This window comes from Elaeis guineensis, chromosome 7 (assembly GCF_000442705.2).
Source record: "Elaeis guineensis isolate ETL-2024a chromosome 7, EG11, whole genome shotgun sequence".
Classification (NCBI taxonomy): domain Eukaryota; kingdom Viridiplantae; phylum Streptophyta; class Magnoliopsida; order Arecales; family Arecaceae; genus Elaeis; species Elaeis guineensis.
The window spans coordinates 59,735,300-59,749,688 of record NC_025999.2 but is presented as its reverse complement, the minus strand read 5'-3'; positions in this window follow the sequence as shown (position 1 = coordinate 59,749,688).

Here is a 14,389-nt window from a genome sequence, read left to right as displayed (position 1 = left end):
TAGTTTTAGTTGATTAGTTGATAGTTTCATTTGTTGAAAAGCATCATAAAATAAGATATCTGTGGAGTTTTATTATCAATAAGTATTCTTTTTACATTATAATTAGCTATCATCATAGAAACAATGATAGTGTTATCATGAAGAGTTTGAACTCTTTAGATATCATCATCAGAAAAAGAAATAATGCCATTAGTCTTTCATCTCTTTGGATTTTTGGTATGGTCTTCTGCTCTCTTGTCGCCTTCGAGGTTGAGACCATATTAATGACACTAGCCGTTAGTCGGTTATTGTTGTTGTTCTTATGGAGTAGTGCTGAGGTGGCTCAACATATACATGCTTGATTTTGCTCTCCCTGAATATATTTTCTGAGATAGCCTCATCAGATGCGTGCCTCGATGTCATCCTTTGGTTGGAGGCATTCCTTAGTATCGTAACCGTGGTCACAATGGAAGTGGCAAGACTTTAGCTTGTTCCGCCGATCGATGGGGACTTCATCGATGAAGGTTGATGGAGATATCATTGACCCTCAATCTCCATAAGGATTTGAGCTTGAGGGGCAATCAATGAGGCATAGTTGTTGTAGCACTGAGATAGGGGCTTTTGCTAGTTGGGAGGGACCTGCTTCAGATTGGTTCGGGTGTGGATCCTCCCATACATGCTTTTTTTTGTTGGAAGCTCGACCCCCTTTTGTCGACATGCGACTTGGCCCTCTTCAGTTTGTATGTATTTGTGGGCTTGGATTAGAAGGTCGGTGTAGTCCCTGGATAGATCTTGTTGAGGGAGTAAATGAAGCACTCATTATGGAGGCCTCGCTTCAAAGCTGATATGGCGATGGCTTCATCCAGATTGTACATTTCAATATGGCCACATTAAAATGTACCATGTAGTCATGCAAAGATTTGCCCTCCTCTAGAAGATGGAGAAGAGACTGTCAGAGTTTCTTGGTTGAACTCAGTTGTTGCTGAACTGAGCAACGAACTAGAATCCGAGTTGTTTGAAAGAAAAAATCGATCCCAACTGAAGATTGAAGTACCAGATATGCACTGTCTTCTTCAAAGTCATAGGAAAGATAAGATAGAAGAGGCGTCTGAAGTATCTTAGAGTATCATGAGGGATTTGTAGCCCTCAAAATGATTAATAGAGCCAACTATGACTCCACCTATGGCATTTTTAACTGACCTAGAATCAATTCCTAAAGGATGGAGCGGATGAAGGGTGGCCAAGAGTTAAAGTTGAGGGCTTCATTTTTCTCTCGGCTATCCATCTGGACTTCACCCAAATGATGCTCGATCTCTCAGACCTTCTGCTCGAGGTCCTCCTCCTAGTGGAGTGGAGAATAGCCTGGGGTAGAGTCTCCATCGGAAGAGGCTGGGGAGTGGTGGTGTCACCCTTCATGCTTGGACCCCCACCTAGACGGTGATCGTTGGTTGGGCAAGCAGATCGTTGTGTACCCCAAGGGGGGTTCTCAGGGACTAGAGAGTGATTCTGATGACTATATTAAGAAGGCACTACTTGGGGAGCAGATGGCAGTGGCTGTTACTGTATTTGGTCTACTATAAGTTGTATGGTGATGGTCAACACTTGGATCTATAGAACCAGATCGTCGAATCGTTGCGGGTCCGTTACCACGAGTGGATGTGCTGGTTGCATAGCCCTTGGAGTTGTTATATTTTATTATTTTCTCTCTTTGATGGGTTGCTGGACCCTTTCTTTAGTGCCAATCTACGGTCACAATGCTCCATCTAAGAAAGAGTAGCTTGGTTGGTGGTGGTCCGAGGAGGAAGAAGGTGGTGGTGGTGATCCAAGGAGGATTTGAGCACTCCTTGGAACCTAAAAAAGTTCGACCATCGGAGATTCTCTGATGGAAGACCCTCCGATACTTAAGTCAGTCAAAGCTTTGAAGACAAGAAGATAGAGAAGCTACAAGTAGGGGCTTTTTGGCTTAAACAAAAACTTACTGAAAGGTCCCTTAGGATCCCCTTTTATAGAGGGGAGGAGGGACACATTATCTCGATTGCCGATAACTGTCTCGGAGAAGCATGGTCCATGATGTGTTGTGGATAATGGTGATTAATGACGTTAAGTCATGCGTCATATTTGGTTGTAACCATCGAGGGTTCCACTATAACTATCTAACATTTAAGGGATATAGAGCCAGCCCACGTTTTTCTTATAATGGCTCAGCATTCCTAGGTCTTCGAAAGTCATCGGCTGAAGTTGTCGTCCTGAGTTCGACTAGGTGGTCAATGTGGTGCAATGTAGTCCTCAACTTATGGCCGAGGACCATGTTAGTGGAGTCCGATGCGGTCATCTGTCTCCTTTTGGATTTTGAAGGCCGAGTTAGGACATAATGAAGAAGATCCTCTCATAGAAGGAGCAGGACATCCAGATGATGCTTGTCGTCGAACTTTTTTTTAGTATGGAGGATGTAGGACATCTAGATGATGCTCTTGATTGAGGTGGCCTTAATCATTATCCGATGAGGATGTCTGAGATCTGATTCAATGGATTGAACATTGCATAGTTATTTTTTTTCAAAATTTTTTTGTAAAATCTGATCAGTATAATTATTTTTATAATTTGAGGATGAATCTCAAAAATAAATCCGTGATGATATGACCCTATAATAGGTTTTAAATCGGGTCAGGATATTAGGATGTTTCGGTCTAGATTAGTTTTTATGGAGTTAGCTTTGTCGTATGTGTGTGTGATAGAGAAGAGGGGGAGAGACTCATTTCACCGGAATGGAACGGGAACCGGCTCAGGAGGTAGTCTGAACCGGTTAAGTCAAGAGGCCTTTCATGGTCTTTTGACCTCATAGATTCATTCACACTAGAAAGGAAATGTGGGTCAATGGTTGCTTGTCCTTACCAGAGGTGACCATGAGCTCATTTTAGTTTTATATTTCAAAAGCGACGATGGCTTTGACCACCCTTTGGAAGTGGGGGCAAGCCAGACCATGGCTGGATCTTTCTAGAAAGCAGCCACGAAAGGACGATTTCGTAGCGCCTCAGTCTAAATCCAACTGAATGGAGCCGACAGAGTTGGGGCCTGGAACGTGGATATGGACTAAGTTAGGATTCATTTCTCACAATTAGCACGCGACAGAAAAAGAAAGAATCATATTTCTACCAAAAAAACAGAAAAAGAAAGAATCATAATTAAAAAAATAATTAAGTAGATAAATGTAACCTTCTATGGTTTCGCAAAAGAAAACTATTGGTGTATGCTCATCTCCCGTCCATTGTAGCTAGATTCCTCTTCCCAAATCCGTACTTCGATTGGTGCAAGATGACGGGTGCAATAGTTCTACTATTATTATTATATTATTACTAGTATTCGGCGTGTGCAGCAGAGCTCAATAAATTGAGTAAAAGTAATAACCAGAGCAGAAGATGAACTGTAGGGGATAGAGACAAAAGTTTTTCTCTTGGCAGTCTGCATCATACGTAGAAATAATAAATTTTTTTAAATAATTATAATGATTCTTCTTCTTAGAGAAAAATATTTTCAAGCTAAAATTTTAATTTTTTTATTTAGATTTTAAAAAATAATTTTTCAATGTATAAAGCTCAGCTGTCTATCAACACCATTGATGAAAAATAAAAATAAAAAATAAAAAATAATTTGTTTATGAAAGGATTAGGACATTTGCAGCAGTGGGATGGAATGATGCTAAAAACCACCTTAATAATTTAATAAATATTTTTAAAATTTTAAAAATATTTTATTATCACATGATGATCGTATATTGATTAATCTTAATGTAGATGGATGGTTGGACCATATCGTAATGAAATAATAATTTTTAAAATTTATTAAAAAAAATAATTTTAAAATTTATTAAAAATAAAAATTTTGAGGTGTAAGTATTTTCATCAAAAATTGAAAGGCGTCTTTGTAACTTTAGTTTTTTTTTTGAAGTACAACATCTCCATCTTGATATAAAATTATTATTTATCCTGACAACATACTTAAAAATATAATGATCATTATTAAAAGTGTAGTCAAAATAATAAATAGTAATTATAGTATAATAATGATATTAACTCAATGATCATTATTAACAAGATTTTGTTGCATTTCATACAATACAATGCATTATTAATTTTTATCAATTTGAGCTTCTTAACCGTGAACCATTTGGGGTCACGTAATAAGATGAATAGATAATTAATGGCTATTATTTCTTTATAAAAAAAAACAGTCATGACAATAGAATAATATCTAATAACTATTATCATTTCAACATTTATAATATATTTGGATAATAAACATAGGGCCTCTCGAATATTATACCATCTGTCTGAACTATTGATCCAACTTGAATTACATGATCGTAGGGATAGGTAGCTTTAAATATAGGAAAAGATGTAGACTAATATACAGGAAAATGAATTGGTGCATAGATGCCACTTTTCTTACAATAATCCTGCATGTCTTGCCAAGGTTTAAGCTTGAATATGGACTTAATTTATTCATGTTTACAAAGGAAGAAAAATTAAACAACCCGACAACAATAGCTTATATTAGTGAAATAATAATAAATGCATTGTTTACTCTTTGTTTTATTTAAAAAATATATAATACTTAAAAATATAAGTTAAAATTAAACTTTTGAAAGGATATATTGGATTATGTGAATACTAAATAGTGATGGATTTAAGCAAAGTTACTATTGGAATTCGTATGTATGGGCATGCATGTGTGTTTTAAAATTTTATTTTCTAAACACCGCAGCAGAATAGAAGATTAAAATACTTTTAATCTATATCATGCATGCATAAAAATGTAAACCACAAGGATCTACTTCATATGCTGAAATTGTACATATGCTGAAATTTAACATATGATCGAATCATATATCTGTTTCGTAATTTCTTTCTTCAAATCTAGATTTGGAAGAGAAGAGGTTCTCTCTTAGCCACACAAGTATCCGCTTCTATGAATATCCACTCGAATCAATCTAGAATAGTCCTCTTAAGATTAAATTTTTTCTCTAAGAAAATTCAGCCTGCAATTTTAACGAAGCCTGAATCGCGATCAACTCTTTGATCTTCTTTTCTCTTCTTCTCTTACCATTCTTTCCTTGATTTATGCTGCTATCAGGAAGAAACACCAGCAAACAAAGGATGCCCAAGGCCTTGTGGGCGTGAAGAGATGGGATGCCCAAGGTGGGGCATGTGGGACGCCCAAGGGAGAAGAGAAGGGGAGAGAAGAGAGGGTGTGGGGGTTCTCCAAAGGTGGTGTGAGGCTGCTGGTTTGGATGCTTAGGGACCTTAGGGAAGTCCTTTAAATAGCTATAAGAATTGAATCGTATTTAATCTCATAATACAAGTCCTAATTGCATTAGGTTTCCTAATAACTTAAGTTATTCAACTTCCTTTAGGAATCCTTTTAGGTGCAAACTCTTGGAGCCCTTACACCAACCTAAACACACCCCAAAGTGCACCCAAGAGATGCCCCAATAAAGGTCCACATGCCCTCTAATCATGGGACACGCCCAACTTGATCAAATCAAGGTGGCGTCCCAAAATAATTATCAAAAAATTAATTAGGGACTTGCACCCGAAATTCAATTGATCTAAAATCTTAGACACCCAATAATTGGAGTCCAATAAATCTAATTCATTAAGATTATTAGCAAGTAATAAAGTTTGAATTATCTTATAAATAAAAAATCCAAACATAAAGAAAAATTGGATCCAACTATGTGCTAGCAAGGTTATTTTGAATCCAATCAGATTTCTCTAAACTCAATTGACACTTCATAAGCTCAATTGCTAATTTCAGGCTTAATCCTTTGTTGTGTGACTCCATAAGTTTAATTCTATCTGATAGTGAGATATACAATGATCTCTATCAAAGTATCATTGAAACTCTTTTCAATGGATCGGAACAATTCTACTCTAACTCATCAGAGATTGTCGATCTAAAATAATCCTAATCAGCTCTCACAATCCACTAGTGACACTTAACAGTATATAGTGGCAATTCAGTAGAACCGAAATAAATCTCAAGATTTAGTTAACGTATGATTCAGTCCTCTATCATGAGTTTCGATTAGATGGCAGCTCATGGATAAATCGTCAAATCTCAACAACAGTCATATGATAGATTTGATCAGCTCAAGTTAAATTATGACTTCTATGAAATTTTTTTCCATCAATCATACTGCAGTAGCCATAGATTCTCGAACTCAGCCTCTCAAATTTTATAGGACTACTTTTCTCTATCAAGATCGATAGATCCATCTTGATGCATACCCTACTCCTATAGTGGACCAACTGTCGTCAACATCCACTACAAGGCTCATTGAGACCCATGTTTATGTGTCAATCAAACTCCAGCAATCTTATGCGAGCAGTATACCATCTCAGATAAAAGACAGTTACACAACTACAGCATCGAACAATCACTAATAATTGAATAGAAATCTAAGTGATTCTCGTATGGTCATGCTCAGTACTAGTTGTTCTTTAAAACTATCCGCACTCGTCGTCCAGTTTCTCTATACAGTAGATTAAAGATTCATCTATCTTGAAGAAGTGATCTGTGCGTCGGTCTATCTGGATCAATCACCATCCTTATGATAATCCTATGATCGAGAGTATTTAGGAATTAAATATGTCTCTAATTTCAATACCTTGAGATATGTATCAAAAGTTAATTTCATAGATGATTCAAGGACTCATCATACTTGAATAAAAATAAACTTATTCTTTTATTGATCAAATCAATATAGTAAGTACAAAATTGTATCCTATAGTTATTACAATGTGTCAGCCATATTGGTTTTTAAGACATACATCTAACAATCTCTCACTTGAACTAAAACAATTGGCCACAATCTAAGTCTCATCTTCTCAAGGTGGACTTTCATTTTTGGTTGGCTCAACTGCTTAGTTAGCGGGTCTACCGCATTATCCGGAGAGTCTACTCTTCGTACCTCGATATGTTTCTTTTCGAGATAGTCGCGTATGATATGATATTGCTGCTCGATGTACTTTGATTTCTAATGAGATCTCGACTCGTTAGCAAGTGCAATGGCTCTATTGTTGTCGCAGTAAAGTGGTATGGCATCTAATGTCATAATCCCAAATTTTATGATAAACTTCTTGAACTAAAAGCCTTCCTTTGCAGCATCTGAAGCAGCGACATACTCAGCCTTTATGATCGAATCTGCTATGATGGGTTGCTTGAAATCCTTTCAGCTAACTGTGCCACCATTGCAAACGAACACATATCCTGATGTAGATTTTTTATCATCAGGATCAGAATGAAGTCTGAGTCAGTATACCCCTTGACTTGTACTCAGAATCTCCTCCAAAGATCAAGAACAGATCTTTAAGTACTTAAGGATGTTCTTCACAGCTATCTAGTACTCCTCGTCTAGATGCGACTGATATCTGCTCGTGACACTCACATCAAAGATAATATCAGGTCGAGTACATAGCATGGTATACATGAGGCTCCTTATGACTGAGGCATAAAAAATCTTACTCATGCACTGAACTTTCTCAGATGTGGTCGAACACATCATCTTAGAAAGATTAATACCATGTCTAAGAGGTAAGAGTCTTCTTTTAGAGTTTTTCATACTAAACCTTTCAGCACCTTCTCTATGTACAGCTTTTGTGACAGACCTAGCATCCGTTTAGGTTATCCATATAGACCTTTATTCAAGAATATAGGATGCTTCTCCTAGGTCTTTCATAAAAATTTTTTGGACAACCATCTTTTGATCATAGTTAGCATGAGAATATCATTCTCAATAAGAAGAATATCATCCATGTACAATCCAAAGAATGTTATTGTGCTCCCACTGACCCTTTTATATACACATAGTTCCTTTTCATTTTTGATGAAATCAAATGATTTGATCGCATCATCAAAATGATGATTCCAACTCCGAGAAGCTTGCTTTAATCCGTATATGGACCTTTGCAGCTTGCAGAATCTGTGATCACCATCACCAGATGTGAAACCTAAAGACTGCTCTATATAGATATCTTCTCAAGATATCCATTCAAAAAGCAATTTTCACATCCATCTACCAGATTTCATAGTCATAGTAAGCTGCAACAGCAAGCAGAGTGCGGATGGATTTCAGCATGGCTACAGATGAAAAATTTTTTGATAGTCAATGCCCTCGCACTGACTATAATCTTTTGCCACAAACCTAGCTTTATAGGTCTCTACCTTACCATCGGCACCTATTTTTCTTTTATAGATCTATTTACACCCAATGGGTACAATCCCTCAGGTGGTCCACTAAGGTCCATACTTGGTTCGAATGCATCGAGTCAATTTCTGATTTCATAGCATCTAACCATTTCTCGAAATTGATGTCAGACATCACCTCATCAAAGGTGTTGGATGATTACCATGACCCCTATCTCCCATAAGAAATATTTTCTTTATTTCTTCTGTAAGCATACCCATATACCTTTTAGAAGATCGGGAGATCCTGCTAAATCTATGAGATGGTAGAGAAATATCTACTACTAACTCATGAATAATGAATTTTTGAGGATCTATAGCTCTTTACTCTTCAGAGATCTTCTCTTTGAGCTCAACTAATCTCTCACTGCCACCATCCTGGATAAACTATTTTTCTAGAAATATGACGTTCTGACTCACAATCATATTGTGATCTTATGAAAGTAGTAGTATCTCATGGATTCTTTTGGATACCTTATAAAACCAGCTATTATGTATCTATCCTCTAATTTATTAGTCATCTATCTCTTGACATAGACCAGACATCTTCAAGTCTTAAGATAACCTACACTCGACTTCTTATCGCATCATATATCATACGGTATGGTAGGAACGAACTTTGATGGAACCTTATTCAATAGGTGAATGGTGGTTAATAAGGCATGTCCTTAAAGATATAAGAGTAGATCAATGAAGCTCATCGTGGATCTGATCATAGCTAATAGAGTCCTATTCCTCCTTTCAGATATCCCGTTGAGCTGAGGTGTCCGGATGGCGTCCATTGAGAGACTATACCATTGTCCTTAAGATATTCAAAAATTTTCGACTAAGATATTCATCTCCTCGATCAGATCAAAGAACCTTAATGGATTTATCAGTTTATTTTTCTACTTCATGTCTGAATTTTTTGAACTTTTCAAAGACTTCAGATTTGTATTTCATCAGATACACATACCCATACCTAGACTGATCATCGATAAAGATAATAAAGTAGCTATAATCATCTCTAATCTGTACATCAAATGGCCCACACATGTCGGTGTGTATCAGGACAAGTAACTCAGTGGCCTTTTCCCATATCTTACAAAGGATAACTTGGCCATTTTTTCTCGAAGACAAGATTCACAAGCTGAATATGATTTTGGGTTAAGAGAGTCAAGGATCTCATCCTTTTTAATTTGTTTATTATGTCCTCTCCAATATGGCCTAGTCTATGGTGTCATAAGTACTTTTGGTTAATTTCATCTCTGGATCTCTTTTGATCTATGGCACTCACTATTTGCTCATTTAAGTTCACATTCGTATCAACCCGCAAGTGATATAGACTGTCAATTAAAAAATATCATGCAATCAATTATTTTATAAATAAATAAATAAAAATCTTTATTAAAATTAATTTCAAAACCTTCCTATGCTAGTACAAACATGAAAATTAAATTTCGACTAGCTACAGGAACAAAATAACAGTCTTTTAAATCTAATCTAAAATCAGACGATAATCGAAGAAATAAGTGCCAATAACTTCTGCAGTAATTTTTGCTCCATTGCCGATCCAAAGGATCATGTCACTTTCTCTCAACCTCTTACTTTCTATTAGACCCTGTATTGAGGTACATATATGAGCACTTGAGCTAGAGTCTAATATCCAACTAGAAGTAAAAGAAATCATAAAATTAGATTCAATTACGAGCATACTTTCTGAAGGTTTATCATTCTTTTTGATCTTTAGGCTCTCCAAGTATAGTGGACAGTTCCTCCTCCAATGGCCTTCAGCATCACAGTAGAAACACTTTTTCTTTGCTTCACCTTTTTAGGAGCATCCTTCTTTGGCTTGCCCTCTTTCTTCTGCATCTTAATAGATTTTGTCTTCTTCTTCCCAGTAGACTTTTTCTTGAAAGAAATTCACTCCACGATGAGAACAGTGCCCCTTGAACTCTTCAAGGTTTCTTTTGTAATGATCAACATGTTGAGCAGTTCGGGTATAGTACAATCGAATTTGTTCATATAAAAATTTATAATAAATTGACTATATAAACTTGTAAGGGATTGAAAGATCAGATCCATCTGTAATTTTTTTTGTATATCAAGTTTGAGCTTTTCAAGGTCCTCAATATCCTTGATCACTGTTATACAGTGCTCATGGACAAACTGCCCTTCACACATCTTCAAGTTGAAGAGTCTCTTGGATACTTCGAAGTATGCAGTACGGTTCTGCTCACCATATAACTCTTGTAGGTGAGTTATCATAGTCCTGATAGTAGGCATATATTTATGCTGGCTTTGCAACTCGTTTGACATAGATGCCAGCACATAGCATTTGACTCGACTGTCTTTATTTGTTCACTTTTTATAAGCAGCTCTTTGCTCAGCAGTAGGACAGTTTGATAACACTATGGGTTCCTGATCGAGTACACGACCTAAATTTTTTGATGTCAGGACAATCCTGAGATTTTTGAGCTAGTCTTTATAATTAGTTTCAGTCAAATGATTAGTTTCAAAGATGCAGACTAGAAGATTTGAGGCTGACATGGTTTAATTACGAAAGTAGAGATTCAAGTTTAATTTTTATACTTAAATATTATATTTGCTTCTAGAGATTTTAAGATGCAAACAATGACTCCTACTAATTTTTCGAATCCCTCCACTCTCTGAGAAGGAAACAAAAATTCTAACGTGATAAAAGAATTTCTAGTGGTGCTGTGATCCCTTTGATGCCATGGACCTCACCTAATAGTTATTGGTAACATACACACCGATGCGTAGACAACTCTTTGCCCAGATACTTCTCTAAACATATTACAGCGACTTGATCTCTAAGTCATGTGGACTTACCTAATAGTTATTGATCATACTCCTTAGTTAAGCTTGACCCACCATTCACAAGTAGGTATAAGGCTGTCATTGGGTCTCTCACTCAATAATTATTGCGTGTTCTCGATGCAACTGAACCACTGTGACCAGCCGAGAACAAGCAATGTCGATAGTATGCCCGCACATCTACAACGGTGGAAGACCTATAGACTTAATATTTGTAGAAAGATTTAGGTTTATATTTTATCTAATCAGTCATCATATGATCGATCTAATTGGCATGGGCTAAACCAAACCGCTAAGCAACCTTGTTCAAGATCCAATCTTCCAAATTGATCAAGTGGAGATCGGTGGGGGTCCCCTCATTACTTTTTTTAGACACCAATAAATTGATCAGATAAGTGAATGAAACCAATTAAATAATCAAGTCTCAATTACTTACCTTAGACACCAATAGGTTAATTGGTCCAAACATGTTAACTCAAGTGAATCAAGCTCAAACCATTGAGTCAAATTAGGTCCCTAGATTAATCGATTCTACATATGAGATTCAATCGATTTGATCAATAATAATTGTATGATCATTTAACTTAATTGATCTAACCTTAATCAATACTTGACTTGATTTGATCAATTACTTAATCAAATTAGACCCATATGAATCAAATCAAAATCTTATATGCAATCCTATTATATGATCTAATTTTTGATTTTTTCATAACCAAAATCCTGATGCACAAACACAAATTTCAGATTTCAAAATTAAATTTTAGATTTAAATTTTTTATATAAAAGTAAGTTTTAAATTATAAAAATAATTTTTAGACTTAACATACAAATATATAACTCATATATGCATGTAAAATTAAGATCTAAATAAAATTTAGATCTATAATATGATATCATATGTCTCATATACTAATCATGGATCATATTGAAAATAATTTTATGACCTAAACATACAATCACATATCTCATATATGAATTATGAATCAGGTTATATAAAATTTCAGATTTATGCATGTATCTATATATCATGTGAATATGAACTAGAAATCATTCAAGATCAAAATTCAGATTTATGCATGCTTTCACATATCAACTATATATTCTAAAATTAAATTCAAAATTAAATTTTAAATTTAAAAAATTTATCTATACATCTCATGTATAAAAAAAAATCAGATTTTGAAATTTTTTCAAAATATGTATGATAATTTCATGCATATGAAATCTGTGGCTCTGATACCACTGTTGGAATTCGTATGTATGGGCATGTATGTGTATTTTAAAATTTTATTTTCTAAATACCGTAGTAGAATAGAAGATTAAAATATTTTTAATTATATCATGCATGCATAAAAATATAAATCATAAGGATCTACTTCATATACTAAAATTGTACATATGCTGCAATTTAACATGTGATTGAATCACATACCTGATTCATAATTTTTTTCTTCAAATTTGATCTGAAAGAGAAAATTTCTTTTTTAACCATACAAGTATCTGATCTCTATGAGTATCCACTCGAGATCAGTCTGGAACAATCCTCTTAAGATTGAATTTTCTTCTCTAAGAAAATTTAGTCTGCGAATCTGAATGAAGCCTGGATTGCGATCAACTCTTTGATCTCTTTCCTTGATCTTCTTCTTCTCTTCTTCTCTTATCTTTTTCTCTTTAGTTTATGCTACTACTAGGAAGAAACACCAGCAAACAAGGGATGCCCAAGGCGCTTGTGGGCGTGAAGAGATGGGACGCCCAAGGTGGGGCGTGTAGGACGCCCAAAGGAGAAGAAAAGGAGAGAAGAAGAGAGGATGTGGGGGGTCTCCAAAGGTGGTGTGGGGCTACTGGTTTGGATGCTTAGGGATCTTAGGGGAGGTCTCTTTAAATAGCCATAAGGATTGAATCTTATTCAATCTCATAATATAAGTTCTACTTGCATTAGGTTTCCTAATAACTTTAAGTTATTTAACTTCCTTTAGGAATCCTTTTAGGCATCAACTCTTGGAGCCCTTGCACTCACACAAACACACCCCAAAGTGCACCTAAGGAACATTTCAATAAAGATCCACATGCCCTCTAATCATGGGACATGCTCAACTTGATCAAATCAAGGTGGCGTCCAAAAATAACTATTAAGAAAATTAATTAGGGACTTGCACCCTAAATTCAATTGATCAAAAATCTTAGACACCCAACAATTGATATTCAATGAATCTAATTCATTTAGGTTATTAGTAGATAATTAAGTTTGAATTATCTTATCAAATAAAAAATCTAAACATAAAGAAAAAATTAGATCCAACCATGTGCTAGCAAGGTTATCTTGAACTTAATCAGATTTTTCTAAATCCAATTAATGCTTCATAAGCTCAATTGCTAATTTCAGACCAAATTTTTTTATTGTGTGATCTCATAGATTTAATTCTATCTGATAGTGAGATATACAATGATCTCTATCAAAGTATCATTAAAATTTTTTCTATGGATTAGAACAATTCCACTCTAACTCATTAGAGATTATCGATCCAGAATAATTCTAGTGAGCTCTCACAATCCATCAGTGATATCTAGCAGTATGTAGTGGCAATCCAATAGAACTGAAATGAATCTCCAGATATAGGTAACGTGTGATTCAGTCTCTTTATCATAAATTTTGACTAGATAGTAGGTCATGGATAAATCGTCAAACCTCAACATCAATCATATGATAGATTCGATCAGCTCAAGTCCAATTATAATTTCTATGAATTTTTTTTTCATCAATCATATTGTTGTGGCCACAGATTCTTAGACTTAACCTCTCAAATCTCATAAGACTACTCTTCTTTATCAAGATCGATAGATCCTATCTTGATGCGTATCCTACTCTTATAATGGACCAACTATCACCAACATCCACTATAAGAGCTCATTGAGATTCATGTTTATATGTCAATCAAACTCCAACAGTCTCACTGTGAGCAGTAGTACCATTTTAAGTCAAAAAATTAGTCACATAACTATAGCATCAAGACAATCACTGATGATTGAATAAAAATTCAAGTGATCTCTCGTATAGTCATGCTCAGTACTAGTTATTCTCTAACAACTACTCGCACTCGTCGTCTAGTATCTCTAGTCTATACTCTACACTATAGACTAGAGACTCATCTATCTCGAAAGAAGCGATCTGTGCATCAGTCTATCCGGATCATTCACTGTCCTCATGATAATCTTATGATCGAAAGTATTTAAAAATTAAATACATGTCTCTAATTCTCAACACCTTGAGAATATGTATTGAAAGTTAATTTTATAGATGATTCAAAAATACATCACACTTGAATGAGAAATAAACTTATCTTTTTAT